At 39.8% G+C, this 16,482-nt stretch overlaps 1 non-coding gene and 1 pseudogene across 1 annotated transcript; both read left to right on the forward strand.

The window, feature by feature from the left end:
* Positions 1-3,906: 3,906 nt before the first annotated feature.
* The window catches only part of LOC129042064 (POTE ankyrin domain family member A-like), a 48,590-nt pseudogene continuing 36,014 nt past the window's right edge, over positions 3,907-16,482 (forward strand).
* Positions 14,348-14,451, forward strand: LOC129043255 (U6 spliceosomal RNA). The gene has a single exon (XR_008504360.1). It is a non-coding gene; the product is annotated as a U6 spliceosomal RNA (small nuclear RNA).

The raw sequence follows: 16,482 nt of genomic DNA on the forward strand, positions 1-16,482 counted from the left end.
GGATGAGATCTCAAACATACAGGCAACAAAAGCAAAAGTAGATAAGTCAGATATGGCTTCTGCACAGCAAAAGAAGCACAGTGAAGAGACAACCCCTTGAATGAGAGAAAATAACTGGAAATTACTCATCTGACAGGGTAATAATATGCAGAGTATACAAGGAACTCAAATTCCTTAAAAGTAACAAAACAAGCCCATGAAAAATGGGCCAAGGACAGGAATAGACTTTTCTCAAAAGACATACAAATGGCTAACAGGTATATGAGAAAATGCTCAATATCATTGATCCAGGAAATGCAAATCAAAACCATAATAAGATATCATCTCACCTCAGTTAGAATGGCTATTATTAAAAAGACAAAAAATAACAGATACTGGTGAGAATGCAGAGAAATGGAAACTCTGTTACACTGTCAGTAGGAATGCAAATCAGCACAACCATGATGAGAAATAGTATGGAGAATTTAAAAAAACCTAAAAATAGAACTACTGCATGGTCCAGCAATCCCACTACTGGGTATTTATCCAAAGGAAAGAGTTCATGCCAGACACGGTGGGTCATGCCTGTAATCCCAGCACTTTGGGAGGCCAAGGCAGGTGGATCATTTGAGGTCAGGAGTTTGAGACCAGCCTGGCTAACCTGACAAAACTCTATCTCTACTAAAAATACAAAAAATAATTAGCCGGGCATCGTGGCACATGCTTGTAATCCCAGCTACTTGGGGAGGCTGAGGCAAGATAATAAGTTGAACCCATGAAGTGGAGCTTGCAGTGAGCTGAGATTGTGCCACTGAACTCCAGGCTGGGTAACAGAGTGAGACTCTGTCTCAAAAAAAAAAAAAAAATTCAGTGTAGCAAAGGGATACCTGCATTCTCATGTTTTATCACAGCACTATTCACAATAGCAAAGATATGGAATCAACCCAAGTATCCATCAACAAATGAATAGCCAAGTAAAATGTGTGAAATGTACACAATAGAATAGTGTTTGGCAATAAAAGGCAATAAAATCATGTCATTTGCAGAAACATGGCTAGATCTAGAAGTCATTACGTTAAGTGCAATAAGCCAGGCACAGAAAGACAAATACTGCATGTTCTCACTCACATGTGGGAGCTTATAAAACTTGATCTCATGGATACAGAGAATACAATGGCAGATACCAGAGGCCAGGAAGGCTGGATGTATGGAAGGGAAAATGAAGAGAGGGTGGCTGTTGGGGTCAAACGTACAGTTAGAAGAAATAAGCTGTAATGTTTGACAGCAGACTACGGTGACTAAGCAACAATATTTCAAAGAAGCCAGAATACAGAGTTGTTGCATGTAACAAACACTCACATGTACCCTATAAATAGGTAAAATATGGGTGTCAATAAAATATTTTTTTAAGATGGAGAGGCTATGCCCAAGTCTTCAAAGAGGGGCTTTGGATCCACACAGCACATCCTGCCCACCTGCATCCACTGCTCCACCATGCTGGTCCTGTCTGGGCCTTCATGCTCTAGCCCCCAAGGCAAGTGGTGCTGACTTAGGTGGCCACACTGTGGACCTGGGTGTTGGTGGTCCAGAGGGTGGATGGTAGGGGCTTTCTGCCTTTTTTGTTCCACTGGGACCAGATAGAGCCAGGCAGTGATAGGACACCACCTTCTTGACCAGATCCTGGGACACAGGGGGAGTGTCACGTGGCCCCTCCTCATCCCAACTGAGAGCCCAAAGTATCCCCAGGCCTGGGCCATGGCTGGGCTGAAACTCGGGAAGCCTAGGATGCAGCTCAAGCCTTGTGGCATCTCTGGGTTCTCAGTCCATTGCGGGTGCCCCATACAGATGACCCAGGACCGATAGCTGGTAGGAAGAGACTGGCATTTCTCTGGCCCATCCTCACTCTAGTCAAGCACCCTAACTGTCCTTCCTGGTCCATTTCCCTGGTCACATTCCTCAGAGCAGCTCAGGGCTTTGTTCAGGTGTCTACCATAGTCAGGTACCTAATTAGTGCTGAGACTTGCAATGCCACCTGGGCAGATGGGTAGGTGCCCCCTGGTGAGCACCCCCAGCAACCAGCAGTGTCTAAGTAAAATGTGTCTGCCTGCCCCTACTTGTGTTTGAGTATCACAGCGCTGCATGCCAGGGACATGGGCTTCCATCCCTCCTGTTGGGAAGGACACAGGCAGCAAGTGCCTGGGGGTAAAGCATTTGCCAGGTGGTGGCACAGGTGGCGAGTGCTGGAGCCAGGATTTGAACCCAGATCATGGAACCCTGTGTGGGGGAATGCCAGGTGTGGGGATGCTCATGAAGGAAAGAAGGGTGACCCAGCCCCACTGAGCCCAGCTACTCTCTGCAACCCTGGAGTAAACTTCTCTGCCCCCAGCTGGGGAGAAGGCCCAGGAGGCCAGGCCTCACCTTGCTTGCTGGCTCAGGGGATCACAGAGGGACAAGAGATTTAGAGTGTGTGTCTTTCTTTTTTTCTGTTTCATTCAAAATTTCATTTAGTATGAAGCAAGAGGAGCCTTATGTTAACCCTGCCGATCAGACAGAACTTCAGTTACAAAAGAATACATTCTTTTTGCACTTGTAATTGGCTTCCTCTCTACTTTTGTTGGAAAGAGCAGGTCGGTGTCCCAGGCTTGGAATGCATTTTTCAATCCACACCAAATGCCCTGCTGTTTGTGTGAGCGGCCTGGAGCCTGGCTGCTCGGGGCTGCATGGCAGGAGGGTTCCGGCAGTAGGGTCAAGATGCCACTGCCCTGGTCCAGCTCAACTCCACTGCCAGGGTTGTCCCGGTCTGGGTCCCTGGGCCTTACAACATCTTGTTCCAGGATATTCACATAGGGGCGCCTTTCTGCATCTCCCCATCATAGGTAGGTGCTCCTCGAAGTCCCCTGCCTGCTGGCCTGGAGACAGCGGCCAGCACCCCACCCCTATTGCATGCCAGTGGAGACGAGCCCTGCCCAGAAGCCCCACAGTTGGCCCTGGCTTGGACACCAGGTTGGGGGACTGGGGCGGGAACTGGCCCATCACTGATGGCCCTGTGTACTGGGTGCAGACGAAGAAGGAGTGGGTGGGGAAGGCGCCTCAGGCAGCCCCTGGGCTCCATGGGTGGCTTGTGCTGTGTGATTTTGAGGCCATTTGCAGCGAGGTCTACCAGCCTGAGCTCTGAGGTGCAGCTGCAGCCAGCCGCAACAGCACCGCTGAGTGTCCTGGGGGCTTTCTTCAGAGGAGACTGTCAGTATCCTCAAGTTCCAGGCGCTCTAGCCCCAGCCCTGCTTCTAGAGGCTTTCTTCCATGGGCTGCCTCTGGTTCTCAATGGCCTGAAAGCTTTGCCAGCTCCCATGAAGTTTGGTGGGAACACAAGGCTGTCATTGACATTTGTGGCTCCAGGACTTGCACACGCGGGTTGCACACGTTGGCCACTGTGCCACATGCAGCGATACCAACTGAGATACGCACATGCATGCCACGCGTGGCTTGGCCTGGTGTTCCGCGCACGCGCGTGTAACTGCTTGGCTTCGTATTGGTCGCTTGGCTTGGTGGTCCTCCTTTAGATTAGCGTTTTCTCCTTTGTCATTCCTTTGCTGGGTTTGACTTTTTCTCTGCTGGGCTTGGCCTTGCCCTGGCTGGGCTGGGTGTTTGGCCTTTCCCCAGGTGGGTGTGGGCTGTCCCCGGGTGGTTGTGGGCTTTTCCCTGGGTGGGCGTGGGCTTTCCCCAGGTGGGTGTAGCCTTTCAAACCCTGCTGTGCTTGGCCTCTCCCCAGCTGGGCTGAGCTCCACTGCTGGGCTTGATGGGTTTTGGCTGGGCTTGATCTTTCTCCTCGAACAGGTTGGAAACCCGGAGTTTCCTGCTTGTTGATGAAACTTGTTGGCAGAGGCAGTTGGCTAGCTACTACCCCGCTCTGCAGGCTGGTAAAAGTTGATGGGGACTGAGGTTTCTCCAAAGCCAGTTGCCTCTGCTATGAAGAAGCCTTTTGGCCTCAGGAGCAAGATGGGTAGGTGGTGCTACCACTACTTCCCCTGCTACAGGGGGAGTGGCAAAAACAACGTGGGCACTTGGGGAGACCACGACGACAGCACCTTCACGGAGCCAAGGTACCACATCTGTCGAGAAGATCTGGGCAAGCTCCACAGAGCTGCCTGGTGGGGTAAAGTCCCCAGAGCCGATCTCATCGTCATGCTCAGGGGCCCTGGTGTGACAAGAGGGACAAGAAGAAGAAGTAACCGGGGCTTGGAGGAGGCCAGATGTGGGGGTATGGGGTGGGGATGTGCCCTCCTGTGGGGTGGGGGGAGGGCTGACTTTCTCGCCTCTGCAGGTCCCGCAGCACCCTGGGTGTGGAAACCTCGGAGAGGTTGAAGTTGGCGCAAAGGCCTCTTCATGAGCAGCAACACAAAAACAAAACTTTAGCTGATTTCCAATCCAATCATAATTTCCCTTATAGAATACTTAATAGACCGTTTTAAAGTGGTTTAACTCACAAAGTCGATGCAGTGGATTATTTTTAATGTACAGATTTAAAAACAATGCTATATACATTATAGAAAGGTGTATAATGAGAAATAAATCCCATAATATATCAACTTCCGGGCTAAATATTCTTCAAATAAAGTCCAATATGCATTTTATGTCAATTTACCCGTATATAAATAGGTTCTTCACTGAGGATCTTAGAAGAAAACTGAAATGGGAAGATGGTTCATGTCCTTGAATAGGAAGATTCATTTTTCTCAATATGTGAGCTATTTTTGCGTCACTTTTACCTAAGCCAAATAAAAATATCAAAGTTTTGGCTTGGGCGTGGTGGCTCAAGCCTGTATTCCCAGTACTTTGGGAGGCCGAGGCACGTGGACCACTTGAGGTCAGGAGTTCGAGACCAGCCTAACAAGGTGAAACCCTGTCTCTACTAAAAATACAAAAATTAGCCAGGTGTAGTTGCGGGCGCCTGTAATCCCAGCTACTTGGGAGGCTGAGGCAGGAGAATCGCTTGAACCTGGGAGGTGGAGGTTGCAGTGAGCCGAGATGGTGCCACTGTGCTCCAGCCCTGGTGACAGAGCAAGACTCTGTCTCTCAAAAAAAAAAAAAAAAAAAAAAATCAAAGTTTTAACATTTTTATGCTACACGTGCTGTCTTTTACTATTGTGATAAATTAATGTTTTGTAACAGAATGGAAACAGACTTCCCTTTCTAGATATCAAAATGTACTATTTCTACAAATTGTTTACTAACAGTTGAAAAGAGATAAATGAATAGAACAGAATAGAAAATCCAGAACTACCCAAATATTTGTAAGAATTTAGAACTTGGTAATTGTGACATTTTATATTAGTAGAAAAAGATGAATTATTAATAAATTAAATGCCTCTTTGGAGAAAACTAGATGTTTATATCACAAAAATAAGTTTCTGATAGAACATAATTTAAAAGTTTTAAATATAAAAAGATGAGAAAAGTGCCAGAAGAAAACACAAAAGCCTATTTATACAGATATATTTTACCTTGACAAAGACTTCCTAAGAACCTCACAACGAAGCATTCTGAAGTTTGTTTCAGCAAACTAAAAATTAAAACATCCTGTATAGAAGAAAAAATTTAACAAAAGACAACATACTAGCAAAATATTTATTATATATGTATCAGATGAAAAGTGTATTTTCATTTTACGGATAATTCTTTCAAATCAATAAGAAAACAATTTAATAAGCTCAATTTAAAATTGGGAAAATTACTTTTTGGCAGATCTACCAGTGACCTATGCACTTAAAAAAAAGTTAGTGTTCCTGGTGAGAGAAGGAATTTAATGAAATACTGTTTTCTATTTAAGTTAGAAGGGGAATCAAATACTGTTTTCTAGCCACAAAGTTTGTGAGGATGAAGAGCAGTGGTACTTACACAGCTGCTTAAAGTTTAAGTTACTGTGCCTTTTCAAATAGACACTTTGGTGGTAAGAATCACATTTTAAAAATGTGTATGCCTTTTATCCATTAATTCCATTGTGCTGAAATATCTTTAGGAAATTGAAACATCTGTTTTTCTCAGTATTGCTTAAAATAGCAGTGTATTAAGAACTCAACAGATTTTATGAACAAATTTCAGCTCACCTACAGGATGGAATAATATGTAACCACTGAGGGTGTCAATAGGTACAGACATACATGACATGCAAAGATGTACTTTGGTATATATCAAGTGAGAATAAAACAGTTTGGTTATACATAGACACAAACAGAATATGCTCTTGTGTTAGGTGAAATTATGATAAAATTTATTTGTGGGCATTTGTATTGTAAGTGAAGTTTTTCCCTTTGTCTTATCTGTGATTTCTGCAATGAACATCTGAAAAGTTCTAATTAAGTTTCATTATGAATGAAATAATCCTTGGGAACAGGAGGAATATGATACTCGCATAGATAAATTCTCAGTTTCAATTATTTATTTTTATTTCTGTGGCTAGGTATCTTCTGTGAACTTTAGCCTCTTCAGAAGTTGAGGGAATCTTTTTACCTCTGCCTGTAGATTTTATCATGTATATATTTTGTTATGTAAGTTTTTATTATATATAGATTAACATGTGCAAGAAGTATGGATTAATCATTGTAGTTTAGTTATATCTTTATGAAAATTAAAAGAGCAAATATAAATGATCATTACTATTGCAAATGGATTGCTCTACAGGAGTTTTCTTCAAAAATATTGAGCTCCCCAACTGTGTTTATCCATTCTTTAAATCCATTTATTCATCAAACATAAGCCAGATACCTATTATGTGGCAGGCATATCCTACTATTGTGCAGTATCCTTCCATCTTGAAAACTTCATGCTTTCCTGCCCAGCCTGAGCAAAGTGAGAGATTTAAAAGTGGAGTAAGAGGACTTAATCTTAATCAAAGATTTTTCTCCCTCCTTTCAAACAAAAGCATTTCTGAAGGCAGAAAATAGTAAAAGATAACCTTTAACTGCCCTTTTGAAAATTTGTTACAGTCTTCGATAAAGACTGTTTTAGTGCTTTTTAAAAATTTTTAATTTTTTTATTTTTTAGATGGAGTCTCCCTCTGATGCCCAGGCTGGAGTGCAGTGGTGCAATCTCGGCTCACTGCAACCTCCGCCTCCCAGGTTCAAGCAATTCTCCTTCTGCCTCAGCCTCCTGAGTAGCTGGGATTACAGGTGCATGTCACCATGCCCAGCTAATTTTTGTATTTTTAGTAGAGACAGGGTTTCACCATGTTGGTCAGGCTGGTCTCGAACTCCTGACCTTGTGATCCGCGCACCTCCGCCCGCCAAAGTGCTGGGATTACAGACGTGAGTCACCCCACCTGGCCTGTTTTAGTACCTTTAAGAACTAAAATGTGGTACATAAACATCATGGAATACTATGCTGCCATAAAAAATGAATGACAGCATAGCCTTTGCATGGACATGGATTGTATTGGAGGCCGTTATCCTTAGCACACTAACACAAGAACAGAAAACCAAATACCACATATTTTCACTTATAGGTGGGAGCTAAATGATGAGAACACACAGACACCTAGAGGGGAGCAACACACACTGGGGCCTATTGGAGGGAGGAGGGTTGGGGGAGGGAAAGAAGGAGAAAATATAACTAATGGGTACTGGGCTTAATACCTGGGTGATGAAATAATCTGTACAGCCAACCCCCTTGGCACACATTTACTTATGTAACAAACCTGTACATCCTGCACATATACCCCTGAGTGTAAAAGTTGAAAAAACTCCACAAATAGTTTCATAAATCCATTAAAAATAGAAAATTTATAATTGTCTTAAATCATAATATTGATTGGAAATATCTGATTTATATACATTCTATAAATCTAGGTATTAAAAGAAAGCCACACCTATTCATTTGAATTCCAAGTTTCCTTTGGCTTAAAGTTGTTTGAAAATTAAAGTAAGAATTAGTTTAGTTTAGACATTTGTTGTTTTTACCTCAGCCCTCTCATTCCATAGTACTTTTAAGAACTAAAATTAATCTAAATGCCAGTCATCTGGTTAGAACTGCCCCAGAACTGTTATACATACCATATTCTACTTAATGTAAGGGATGATGGATTGTATGATGCACCTGTTGTTTCATGTGTCAATAAGAGAATTATTTAAATGCCACCAATTATAGTTACAGTAAATCATGAATTATGAGTGGTATTCCAATGTAAGGAATGTCAAAACATGGAGACAGTAAGCATCTTACAATCATCAAAATACAATGTAACCTGTAATCTTTAAAACATTCCTCAAAGTGTAGATATAATTGTATCATCTCACATAATTCAAATGTTGTCTTTAGTAGTATTAGCAAAAAATATCTAACAATTATTGAGTGGTTATTTGTGTTAGGAATTATTCTATATATTTTGCATAAAGTCTCATTTAAGTATTACAGTGGTTTCCTGTGAGAAAGCTACTATTTTCATTCCCATTTTATTGGTGAGAAATTGAGACACAAGCTAAGCAACGGCTAGGAAGTGACAGAGCTTAAAGCAGGATTCCAGCCCCAGCTGAATGTATTCCAAGGGCTATGCTGTTTCTATTCAAATAGGTTGCTATTTCATTAATACAGTGAGAAATGAGAGGTAATAAATAGTGTGCTTTCTTCACAGGAAAATTAAATGTTCATTTTGAAGGCAGAGGAATAGCATGCTATTCAGTGTTTGCAATTATATGAGTCATTTATATGGCTTTAGATAGTGCACTACAATTTCCTAAAAAGTTCTCTCACTCTCATAGGACTGCTCTACACTTGCCCTGTGCCAAAGGCAATTCAGAAGTGGTAAAAATCCTGCTGGACAGAAAATGTCAACTTCATGTCTTTGACAGCAAAAAGAGGACAGCTCTGATAAAGGTATGCAGTAGTCAACTATATCAGCATGAGATGGATTTGAGAGAATAAGAATGAGTTTATCTCATTTAAATATAAGTAGTGGGTGAAAGCTGTGGAATGTTTTATTTTGAATTACTGGGATTTACAATTTACCTTTTTGTCTAATACTGACAGGCCATACAATGCCAGGAAGAGGAATGTGTGATGCTTTTGCTACAACATGACACTGATCCAAATCTTCCTGATGTGTATGGCAATGCCACCCTGCACTATCCTGTCTACAATGAGGATAAATCAATGGCTGAAAAACTGCTTCTATATGGTGCAGGTATTGACTTTAAAAACAAGGTGTAGATCAACCAGTTTTATTTTTGAAATATTGAAATGTATTTGTTTTAACATTGACCTATGTAAGGGTCAGTTTTCCATATTTGGAAGCTCAAGCATAACCTGAATGAAAATATTTTGAAATGATTTAATTATCTAAGATTTTATTTTAAATATTATTACTTTCAAAGAAGCATTAGAGGGTGCAGCTTTTTGATGTACTTGTGATAAACATTTTTGAAAACGCTGAATTTTTGAAACGTAATACTTTTTTTTTTCAAATTTTTCCTCTCAGGTTTTTCTTTTCCCTAATCAATGTAAAATGACAAAATTTGCCCTGGAAATAGGTTTTACATTAAAACTCCAAGAACACTGAAACATGTTACAATGAGTAGAAATCTTGCTGCTGTGGCAGCTTCCTAAAAAAAGTATTAGACATAAAAATAATGTATCTCTCAATGCTAAAGCTTAAGATATTTCTGATTGCTTATAAGGCAGAAATGGAAAGCAAAAAAGAGAACAATCAGAAATATCAAGGCCAATTTGGAAATTAGGTAATGGAGGGAAAAGACCATGAAGAGATTCCATGTGTGTGTTTTTTGTTGTTGTTTTTCATTCATTTTTTCCCTTTGTATGTTTAGACAAGGTTCTCTTGAGTTTTAGAGAATGACAGTTTTCAGTTTGGGGGAGGGAGTTAGTGAGTTGTAAACTGCCTAGAGATCAATTTTAGGAGGACTCTGAGGAACAGATTGGCAATGAATAGGTGATGATGTAGTGGGAAATGCTTGAGCAGAGGGAATAACAAGAATTTCACTGACTTATCCTAGTCTGATAAAAATGGCCGCCTTATGAACCTAAACTCTGCTTTCAAATCTAGACTGTCTTGATGGGAAGGTGGGAGATGGGGAGCTTATAAGTAGCAATTTCAAGTTGGATTTTGAGTTTACTGTACCCTGTTCTACCCCTAAGCAGGAAAATTAAGTGATGTTTTCATCAAGTAATTCTCTCTCCTACTCTTTCCTCTTTTTGGCCAAATCTTCAAATGATAAAGGGAATTGTTCATGTCGGTGAGAGATGAGACTGAAGAAATTGTCTATTGCACTACTTCTCAGCTACAATTGTGCAACACAGTAACCTGAGGAAGACTTTTTAAAAATCTACAAGTCTAGGCTGTCCCCTGAAGATTTTGATAGAGTAAGTCTAATAAAGCCTAGACGTGTATGTTTAAAATTACTTCCTTGAAGCTAGCCATGGTGGTGCATGGCTGTAGTGCCAGCTCCTTGGGAGGCTAAGGTGGGAGGATCGCTTGAGCTTGGGAGTTTGAGTGTAGCCTGGGCAACATAATGAGACCCTGTCTCTAACAATAACAGCAACAAATTTCTCAAAATCCAGATACAGTCCTGGTTAAGAACCACTGAATAGATAAGTTTAATATGTAAATTCTCATATCTCAGCAACTTAAGATATCTCTAGAAGAGTTGGAGTGGGATGCATACTAGTTCTTTTAAGTCTTTCCAATAATATTAGTCCAATTTTTTTTTTTTTGAGACAAGGTCTCTGTTTCGCAGGTTGGAGTGCAGTGGTACAGTCACTCTCACTGGAGCCTCAACCTCCCCAAGCTCAGGTGATCCTCCCACCTCAGTTTTTGTATTTTTTTAGTAGAGATGGGGTTTTGCCATGTTTCCCAGGCTGGTCTTTGAACTCCTGGGCTCAAGCAGTTCACCTTCCTCCGCCTCCCAAAGTACTAGGATTGCAGGTGTGAGCCACCATGCCTGGCCTAGTCTGACTTTTATCTCTGGTGGGGACATTAAAATGAATATTATTGGCAGTATCTATCAGCTTACAGCATAATAACTTTTTCTTCCTAACATCAGTTATTCACTGCCATTCAGAGGGTCTTTAGAAATTCGCAATGAATAGTCTTTCAATAAGTTGAGGCTTGCCTTCTCAGGATTTTGCATCTCTTTGTTATTCAAGTGCTTAAGTCAGTGTGTCTTTATTAAAAGCGAGTTCTCTTAATTAGAATTGTGGCAAATTCTAAACTTTTTTGTCAGTTGCAGCTGTATTTTGAACTATCTCAGTATGTCTGTTAAGTTTTTGATGCTTTGGCTTAATCAGGGTGGCAGTTTTAAACACTAAAAACCATGAAGTCATTAAGAATACAGATAGGAATTCTGCTAATGATTTAGTTTCAGCAGTCCTGTGAACTGATTGTCTATTTAGTTAACAATCTGAAAAAATTAGATAGAAATATTTTTAAGTGAATAATTATAGGAAAAATTCTTGAAATGGGTAGCATGAGTCTTAATAGCAATTTTTGTTGCGTGTTGGAGCTTGATTTTTTTTGGTAAAACATCTGAAAATAAATATTTTACATGCAAATTCTTGCTTTATACACAATGATTTATCTTAGGGTTTGAGGATATAGAGATAAAAGATATAGCCCCTGCCCTCAAGAAACTCATGGTTGAGATGGGAAACAATATTATCATACAATATAGCGTGACAAATGCTGGAATAGAAGCAAGATTCTTTTGTTTAAAGTGAGTTTTTGAGATGAGAAGAGTTAATGCAGTGAGGCAGAGAGGAGTGTTTCCAAGGGAAGGAAGAGTGTGTGGGAAAGCACAGAAGAGTGAGAAGGAAGTGACTACATTTTATTTACTTTATATGAGCTTAAGTTCACAGAATTTTAATAAGGTTTCCAGTTCAGTTGAGAAATATGTAATTTTTAAAATTATGAATTGTTTTTGCCATTTTACAGGGTGGCCTCACACCACTTTTACTTGGTGTACATGGACAAAAACAGCAAATGGTGGAATTTCTAATCAAGAAAAAAGCTAATTTAAATGCACTCGATAAGTTTGGAAGGTATAGTTATTTTTTTAACCTGTGTTTTGTTCTAGAGTGATAGCAGTCACTCAAGTCATAAATATTAATAAGATTAACTTATACTCATTGGAATATAGCGAACAGTATCAACACAAATCATCAATTAAGTAGAAAAACAATTATTTGGACTGGGCAACATAAAGAGCAGTTTTAGTAGGATTCATCTTCTCTTATTATATTGACTGATGTTATCTGATATGTGATGGTTTTGCTCATGTGATCTTACGTTAGCTAAAGGGATTTCATATTAGCTGTATGACGTGTGACTTTAACTTTTAGTTTATGACTTAATATTGAATTTCTTAACCCTTTATGGTGCTTTTAACTTGCACTTTTTATATGCTTTTCCACCAAACATGCTATATTAAACATAAATAGAAGTTGAAAGTCATTTGTCTTTGTGATGACTCTGCTTTAAGTTGCTTTCTTTTTTTGAGACGGAGTCTCGCTCTGTTGCTCAGGCTGGAGTGCAGTGGCGCAATCTCAGCTCAATGCAAGCTCCATCTGCTGGGTTTACGCCATTCTCCTGCCTCAGTCTCCCCAGCAGCTGGGACTACGGGCGCATGCCGCCACGCCTGGCTAATTTTTGTATTTTTAGTAGAGACAGGGTTTCACCATGTTAGCCAGGATGGTCTTGATCTCCTGACCTTGTGATTTGCCTGCCTCAGCCTCCCAAAGAGCTGGGATTACAGACATAAGCCACTGTGACTGGCCTTAAGTTGCTTTCTTAAATAATATTAATGTTAGCTTATTCCTACAGGACAATTAATTGCTATTCCCAGGTACTGTGGGTTCATCAACTTTTTTTTCTTTTATTTTCCAGTGTATTTTGATGTTTTATTTTTGATTGGTATGGACAGAGGGAGTGAAGAGTTTTAAGTGGGTACACTTTTCCTTTAAAGAAGGCAAGCCGTAGGTGTGTGATAAAGAGAGAAGAGCAAGGCTTTAGATTCACAAAAGACTGAGTTTAATTCCTAGCTTTTCCACTCGCTAGCTGTGTGATTTTGGGAACTATTATTTATCACCAAATATGTTGTCATATATGAAAAGGAGGATAATAATATATCCTTCAAAGTTAGCTGTGCATATGTAGGAAAGATATATAACATTTAATTCAGTGCCTAGCACATGCTTATTGGTATCATTAACTGAAACTACTGTGACTGCTCTTCTCACCATTACTAATATTACTGCTTTCAGCATGCAGATAGCTCTTATTTGTCTGACCCTCTGGCTGATTTTCTATTATGGTATATCATTCCAGGGAAGCAGGAAAGAAATCTTCACTTAAATTTTTGTCCCCTTCGGATAAGTAGACCTAGCACAGTTTCTTGCCTATCATAGGACTTTAAATTAGTAGTTTCTCCTATTTAGTACCCCACTGGGATAAGAGGTTTCCTTTATGTCCCTTCCTTTTAACCTTGGTGGTATTTTACAAAGACAAACACTTAAGCACCCAAGTTATTTATATCTTTTAGTACATGTAAATGTTTAGTTCTGCATGGACAGGCAAGATATTAAATTGGTAAAGTGTATTGATTAGCTCTTAAAATAACTTTATTAAAGTTCCTAATGGAGAAGTTATCCCTGTCTTTTTAGAACTGTCCTCATACTTGCTGTATGTTGTGGATCAGCAAGTATAGTCAACCTTCTTCTTCAGCAAAATATTGATGTCTTTTTGCAAGATAGATCTGGACAGACTGCAGAAGGTTATGTCATTTCTAGTCATCATAATATGTAAGTGTTTACATTAAAAGACTAGTTAACACTAAATAGAGGTTTAAAATCATTATTAACTGCCTTTTATATATAAGGTAAGATGTCATAATTTGGTTCAGGTAGTTTTAGAGTGGCAATGAGTTAATCCAATGAGGCCCTCATTGGTGTTTTTCTCTAGCAGATATTAGTTGGGCTTATTCTAAACAGCCAGAGAGGTTAAAATAAAGTGACAGAAAGAGATCAGTGTTTGTTTCTTCTTCTTTGCTACCAGATCTGTACCATGAGGCATCTTGACATCCTGTATAGTGCCTTTTCTTAGGCAGTAGAAAGTCACACATTAATCTACCCCAGAGCAGTGGAAACCCATTTGTGGTTGGCCCCTTGAATGATCTGTTTTCCATAATAATGAAAATCTCTCAAGCTACTTGCATCTCTATGTCAAGATTTAAAAATATTTTCAAATTTTACCTCACGGGAAGCCATTGAACAGAATTCTCAGAATCTCAGATAGAGTAGTTGTACGTAAAAGAATCAAGCCTTGTCCATGGCTCATCACTAATCATGTGTAAAAGTATAAAAGGAGGGCTTTGTACTTGCTTTGGCAGCACATATTCTAAAACTGGAACAATACAGAGAAAATTAGCATGGCCTCTGCATAAGGCTACACAAATTTTTGAAGCCTTCCATATTTTGTGCAGTCACTGGATGGTTATTTGACTGTTTGTTGACTAGCTCTAAGGAAACAATGTTAGTCAAAGCAAAACGGGTGTCACCTAGTAGTGAAATTGTGATTTACAGTATGAAAATATTCATAAAATATTCATTCTTATCTCAGAGGTGGTCTCTGAGATAAGAATGGAGCTGAATAACACATGGGATGTTGTGTGCAGAATATATTATTAATATGTATAGAAAATGAGAGAATATCAACTTGCAACTCCTTTATGGAACCTAAAAAACAAGTGTTTTCTCTCCAATGTTAGTTGGACATAAAGCATCATTCTAACAAACATCTGCTGGTTCAGAGCTTGAGTCTGTAGAGAAGAAACCATGGTCCAAGACAGGTCTTGTCCTCCATTGGTTTTCTGCCCTTGATGTTATTGATGAGCTCCATAATAGTAGACAATCACATTATCTACTTCAATGAAATAATATATTTATAAATAAATTTAGTTACAAACTATGAAATAGTTGAGATGCCCTGAATTCTGAAGTATAAGCCCTAAAAGTAGGACAACTAGTAAGCAAAATTAAGACTTAATAGTATTTTCTGAATACCACATTTGCCTGTTAAAACCTGTGAACAAAATACAAATTGGGTTTTATTTGGGATTCCAGGATAATTTCAGCCATAAAGTTTAGGAACAGATTATTCAATTGCTTCACTATTTCTCTGAAACTCCACAAGCTAGAAGAGAGTGGGGGCCAGTATTCAACATTCTCAAAGAAAAGAATTTTCAACCCAGAATTTCATATCCAGCTAAACTAAGCTTCATAAGTGAAGGAGAAATAAAATACATTACAGACAAGCAAATGCTGAGAGATTTTGTCACCAACAGGCCAGCCATAAAAGAGCTCCTGAAGGAAGCACTAAACATGCAAAGGAACAACCGGTAGCAGCCACTGCAAAAACATGCCAAATTGTAAAGACTATCGAGGCTAGGAAGTAACTGCATCAACTAATGAGCAAAATAACCAGCTAACATCATAATGACAGGATCAAATTCACACATAACAATACTAACCTTAAATGTAAATGGGCTAAATGCTCCAATTAAAAGGCACAGACTGGCAAATTGGATAAAGAGTCAAGACCCATCAGTGTGCTGTATGCAGGAAACCCATCTCACGTGCAGAGACACACATAGGCTCAAAATAAAGGGATGGAGGAAGATCTACCAAGCAAATGGAAAACAAAAAAAGGCAGGGTTGCAATCCTAGTCTCTAATAAAACAGACTTTAAATCAGCAAAGATCAAAAGAGACAAGGCCATTACATAATGGTAAAGGGATCAATTCAACGAGAAGAACTAACTATCCTAAATATATATGCACCCAATACAGGAGCACCCAGATTCATAAAGCAGGTCCTTAGAGACCTACAAAGAGACTTAGACTCCCACACAATAATAATGGGAGAATTTAACACCCCACTGTCAACATTAGACAGATGAACGAGACAGAAAGCTAAAAAGGATATCCAGGAATTGAACTCAGCTCTGCACCAAGTGGACCTAATAGACATCTACAGAACTCTCCACCCCAAATCAACAGAATATACATTCTTTTCAGCACCACACAATACCTATTCCAAAATTGACCACATAGTTGGAAGTAAAGCACTCCTCAGCAAATGTAAAAGAACAGAAATTATAGCAAACTGTCTCTCAGACCACAGTGCAATCAAACTGGAACTCAGGATTAAGAAACTCACTCAAAACTGCTCAACTACATGGAAACTGAACAACCTGCCCCTGAATGACTACTGGGTACATAACAAAATGAAGGCAGAAACAAAGATGTTCTTTGAAACCAATGAGAACAAAGACACAACATACCAGAATCTCTGGGACATATTCAGTGTGTAAAGGGAAATTTATAGCACTAGATGCCCACAAGAGAAAGCAGGAAAGATCTAAAATTGACACCCTAACATCACAACGAAAAGAACTAGAAAAGCAAGAGCAAACACATTCAAAAGCTAGCAGAAGGCAAGAAATAACTA

Source organism: Pongo pygmaeus, chromosome 7 (assembly GCF_028885625.2).
Source record: "Pongo pygmaeus isolate AG05252 chromosome 7, NHGRI_mPonPyg2-v2.0_pri, whole genome shotgun sequence".
Taxonomy (NCBI): Eukaryota; Metazoa; Chordata; class Mammalia; order Primates; family Hominidae; genus Pongo; species Pongo pygmaeus.